Genomic DNA, 6,000 nt, shown 5'->3' with positions numbered 1-6,000 from the left:
CCACAGGCTAAATTTTTATAGATACTGTTAAGGAGATTGCACTGGTTTCGGACACAAGTTTGTTTACATGGATTTATACAGAAACGGATGCAGATTAGGGTGAGACTCCCTACAGTTGTGGTGCCACTTGAGGACACAGATAAACCTTGGAGACCACTGATGATTTTGCTATCATTATCTAGATAGAGAGACAGATGGATAGATTTGGTTTATTGCTCGGTCTCGGTTTTACATTTGGAATAATACCAGTGTATATGCCACGTGTCTTCTGAGACGTTACTGTCTTACTTCCCAGTAGCTTCTTATTTGCTATATAATTACTCAGAAAGACTTGGCCGCCATCTCCGTCTCATGTCTGTGGACTCTTCTGCAGGTGCTGTTTACCCGCGGGTCCGGTGCCAGTTCACCATCTGTTCCTGGGACAGGAAAGAACAACGTGTACCATGTTGCTCTACGAGAAAGTAGTTTGGGTCAAATGAAGATCATTTCAAATACAGGAGCATTAACATTTATGGGAACAAATGGAGACCAAACTTTTCTACTTCTCCAGTTTCTTAGATTACAGTGAACTTGTAGATGCCCGAAAGTGGAAAGAGTCTCCTCCTATCAGTCATGTGCAACCGACAATATGGTGTCCTCTGGCATCAGGTGACCAGCAAATCCTTTACCAGGGAACTAAGACAGGGGAGAAGGAAATAAACCGAGATTTACCATATTATTAACGTTATTGGAGATTGGACATTACTGCAGGACATCCACAAATCAAGAGAGCAGACACTCCAGGGAATACTGGTGATAAGTATTCAGCCCCTAGTCATAAGTATTCAGACCCTGGTCATAAGTATTCAGACCCTTTGCTCAGTACTGAGCAGAAGAAGCTTTTGGGCTAGTACGGCCATAAGTCTTCTTGGTAAAGTTTTTCACACCTCGATTTGGGGATTTTCTGCCTCTTCCAAGCTGATCCTCTCCAGTATCCTCTGGTTGGATGGTGAATACTGGTGGAAGCCATTTTCAAGTCTCTACAGAGAGCCTCAATTGGGTTTGGTTTAGGGCTCTGGCTGGGCCAGTCAGGAATGGTCACAGAGATGTTCTGAAGCCACCGACCTGTTTTTTTAGCTGTGTGATTAGTGTCATTGTCTTGTTGAAGGTTCGGCCCAGTCTGAGGTCCAGAGCATCTGGAAAAGTTTTCATCCAGTATATCTCTGTACTTGGGCAAATTCCTCTTTCCCTCAATTGCAACTAGTCATCCTGTCTGTGTAGCTGAAAAACACCCCATAGCATGATGCTGCCAAAAGTTCAATCTTTGTCTCATCAGACAAGTGAATCTTATTTCTCATAGTCTGGGATCCTTCATGAGTTTATTTGCACACTGTATGCAGGTTGTATATGTCTTGCACTGAGTAGAGGGCTCTGTCAGCAGACTCTGCTATAAAGGCCCGAATAGTGGAGGCTGCAGTGATAGGTGACTTGTGGAACTTTTTCCCATCTCCCATCTGCATCTCTGGTGCTCAGCCACAGTGGTGTTGGGATTCTCCTTTATCTTTTTCACCAAGGCTCTTCTTCCACAGTAGCATTGTTTGGCTGGATGACCAAGCCAAGGAAGAGTTGTGATCCTCCCAAACCTAATTTTATTTAAAGATTATGGAGGCCACTGTGCTGTTAGGATACTTCTTTGCTGCAGAAATTATTTTGTAACCTTGGCCAGATCTGTGCCTTGCCACAATTCTGTCTCTCAGCTCCTTGGGCAGTTCCTTAGACCTCATGATTGTCATGTGCTCTGACATGCACTGTGAGTTTTGAGGTCATATATAGACACATGTGTGGCCTTTCCTACTTAAGGCCAATCAGTTGATTAAACACAACTGGACTCCTACGAAGGAGTTAAACCATCAAGGAGAATCAGATGGAAATGGGCAGCAAGTGAGTTAAATCTGAGTGTCACAGCAAAGGGTCTGAATACTTAAGACCATGTTATATTTCAGTTTTATCATGTTAAGTTAGCAAAAATATCTAAATTTTTTTCTGTCCAAATGGGGTGGAGAATGCAAAACCACTTCAGGTGTTGCAGAACACGTTCAGGGATTAAACAAGATTTGTTTCAGCATCAGTTTAGCTACAGCATTCTCAGGGTATGTTTGGTTCACAATGCATAGAAACAAATAGTAGATGTCCTTTAATACATGAGACTATGGCTTCTCTCTAACCAACTACCAAATTTATAAACATCGTCTGACTCTTCACCTAAATGTTGCAAATCTCTGGCCTGTTCTTGTATCCCCCGATATTTTTCCTGTTTGTCTACTTCCAATTCACAAACTGGCTACTTCTGTATGGCGATGAGCTAAAGTATTGTACAAATTCACATTGTCGATCAATGAAACCTCTTTTTGGAATAATTTGAGTCAGCCTGAACTCTATAAAGTACCCAAGTTTTGGTCCAGGGTTGCCCTTGGGTAGTTATGTTCTATCTAACCTTGAACCCATGTTCCTTTGAACAGCTGAAGTCCTCTTATAATGTTCCACAGGCTAAATTTTTATAGATACTGTTAAGGAGATTGCACTGGTTTCGGACACAAGTTTGTTTACATGGATTTATACAGAAACGGATGCAGATTAGGGTGAGACTCCCTACAGTTGTGGTGCCACTTGAGGACACAGATAAACCTTGGAGACCACTGATGATTTTGCTATCATTATCTAGATAGAGAGACAGATGGATAGATTTGGTTTATTGCTCGGTCTCGGTTTTACATTTGGAATAATACCAGTGTATATGCCACGTGTCTTCTGAGACGTTACTGTCTTACTTCCCAGTAGCTTCTTATTTGCTATATAATTACTCAGAAAGACTTGGCCGCCATCTCCGTCTCATGTCTGTGGACTCTTCTGCAGGTGCTGTTTACCCGCGGGTCCGGTGCCAGTTCACCATCTGTTCCTGGGACAGGAAAGAACAACGTGTATCATGTTGCTCTACGAGAAAGTAGTTTGGGTCAAATGAAGATCATTTCAAATACAGGAGCATTAACATTTATGGGAACAAATGGAGACCAAACTTTTCTACTTCTCCAGTTTCTTAGATTACAGTGAACTTGTAGATGCCCGAAAGTGGAAAGAGTCTCCTTCTACCAGTCATGTGCAACCGACAATATGGTGTCCTGTGGCATCAGGTGACCAGCAAATCCTTTACCAGGGAACTAAGACAGGGGAGAAGGAAATAAACCGAGATTTACCATATTATTAACGTCATTGGAGATTGGACATTACTGCAGGACATCCACAAATCAAGAGAGCAGACACTCCAGGGAATACTGGTGATAAGTATTCAGCCCCTAGTCATAAGTATTCAGACCCTTTGCTCAGTACTGAGCAGAAGAAGCTTTTGGGCTAGTACGGCCATAAGTCTTCTTGGTAAAGTTTTTCACACCTCGATTTGGGGATTTTCTGCCTCTTCCAAGCTGATCCTCTCCAGTTCCCTCTGGTTGGATGGTGAATACTGGTGGAAGCCATTTTCAAGTCTCTACAGAGAGCCTCAATTGGGTTTGGTTTAGGGCTCTGGCTGGGCCAGTCAGGAATGGTCACAGAGATGTTCTGAAGCCACCGACCTGTTATTTTAGCTGTGTGATTAGGGTCATTGTCTTGTTGAAGGTTCGGCCCAGTCTGAGGTCCAGATCATCTGGAAAAGGTTTTCATCCAGTATATCTCTGTACTTGGCCAAATTCCTCTTTCCCTCAATTGCAGCTAGTCATCCTGTCTGTGTAGCTGAAAAACACCCCATAGCATGATGCTGCCAAAAGTTCAATCTTTGTCTCATCAGACAAGTGAATCTTATTTCTCATAGTCTGGGATCCTTCATGAGTTTATTTGCACACTGTATGCAGGTTGTTTTTGTCTTGCACTGAGTGGAGGGCTCTGTCAGCAGACTCTGCTATAAAGGCCCGAATAGTGGAGGCTGCAGTGATAGGTGACTTGTGGAACTTTTTCCCATCTCCCATCTGCATCTCTGGTGTTCAGCAACAGTGGTGTTGGGATTCTCCTTTATCTTTTTCACCAAGGCTCTTCTTCCACAATAGCATTGTTTGGCTGGATGACCAAGCCAATAAGAGTTGTGATCCTCCCAAACCTAATTTTATTTAAAGATTATGGAGGCCACTGTGCTCTTAGGATACTTCTTTGCTGCAGAAATTATTTTGTAACCTTGGCCAGATCCGTACCACGCCACAACTCTGTCTCTCAGCTCCTTGGGCAGTTCCTTAGACCTCATGATTGTCATGTGCTCTGACATGCACTGTGAGTTGTGAGGTCATATATAGACACATGTGTGGCCTTTCCTACTTAAGGCCAATCAGTTGATTAAACACAACTGGACTCCTACGAAGGAGTTAAACGATCAAGGAGAATCAGATGGAAATTGCAGCATGTGAGTTAAATCTGAGTGTCACAGCAAAGGGTCTGAATACTTAAGACCATGTTATATTTCAGTTTTGTCATGTTAAGTTAGTAAAATAATATAATTTTTTTTCTGTCCAAATGGGGTGGAGAATGCAAAACCACTTCAGGTGTTGCAGATCCCGTTCAGGGATTAAACAAGATATGTTTCAGCATCAGTTTAGCTACAGCATTCTCAGGGTATGTTTGGTTCACAATGCATAGAAACAAATAGTAGATTTCCTTTAATACATGAGGCTATGGCTTCTCTCTAACCAACTACCAAATTTATAAACATCCTCTGAGTCTTCACCTAAATGTTGCAAATCTCCGGCATGTTCTTGTATCCCGCCATATTTTTCCTGTTTGTCTATTTCCAATTCACAAACTGGCTACTTCTCTATGGCGATGAGCTAAAGTATTGTACAAATTCACATTGTCGATCAATGAAACCTCTTTTTGGAATAATTTGAGTCAGCCTGAACTCTATAACGTACCCAAGTTTTGGTCCAGGGTTGCCCTTGGGTAGTTATGTTCTATCTAACCTTGAATCCATGTTCCTTTGAACAGCTGAAGTCCTCTTATAATGTTCCCCAGGCTAAATTATTATAGATACTGTTAAGGAGATTGCACTGGTTTCGGACGCAAGTTTGTTTACATGGATTTATACAGAAACGGATGCAGATTAGGGTGAGACTCCCTACAGTTGTGGTGCCACTTGAGGACACAGATAAACCTTGGAGACCACTGATGCTTTTGCTAACATTATCTAGATAGAGAGACAGATGGATAGATTTGGTTTATTGCTCGGTCTCGGTTTTACATTTGGAATAATACCAGTGTATATGCCACGTGTCTTCTGAGACGTTACTGTCTTACTTCCCAGGTGCTTCTTATTTGCTATATAATTACTCAGAAAGACTTGGCCTCCATCTCCGTCTCATGTCTGTGGACTCTTCTGCAGGTGCTGTTTACCCGCGGGTCCGGTGCCAGTTCACCATCTGTTCCTGGGACAGGAAAGAACAACGTGTACCATGTTGCTCTACGAGAAAGTAGTTTGGGTCAAATGGAGATCATTTCAAATACAGGAGCATTAACATTTATGGGAACAAATGGAGACCAAACTTTTCTACTTCTCCAGTTTCTTAGATTACAGGGAACTTGTAGATGCCCGAAAGTCGAAAGAGTCTCCTCCTACCAGTCATGTGCAACCGACAATCTGGTGTCCTGTGGCATCAGGTGACCAGCAAATCCTTTACCAGGGAGCTAAGACAGGGGAGAAGGAAATAAACCGAGATTTACCATATTATTAACGTTATTGGAGATTGGACATTACTGCAGGACATCCACAAATCAAGAGAGCAGACACTCCAGGGAATACTGGTGATAAGTATTCAGCCCCTAGTCATAAGTATTCAGACCCTGGTCATAAGTATTCAGACCCTTTGCTCAGTACTGAGCAGAAGAAGCTTTTGGGCTAGTACGGCCATAAGTCTTCTTGGAAAAGTTTTTCACACCTCGATTTGGGGATTTTCTGCCTCTTCCAAGCTGATCCTCTCCAGTTCCCTCTGGTTG

This window comes from Engystomops pustulosus, chromosome 6 (assembly GCF_040894005.1).
Source record: "Engystomops pustulosus chromosome 6, aEngPut4.maternal, whole genome shotgun sequence".
NCBI lineage: Eukaryota > Metazoa > Chordata > Amphibia > Anura > Leptodactylidae > Engystomops > Engystomops pustulosus.
This window is presented reverse-complemented; position numbering follows the sequence as displayed.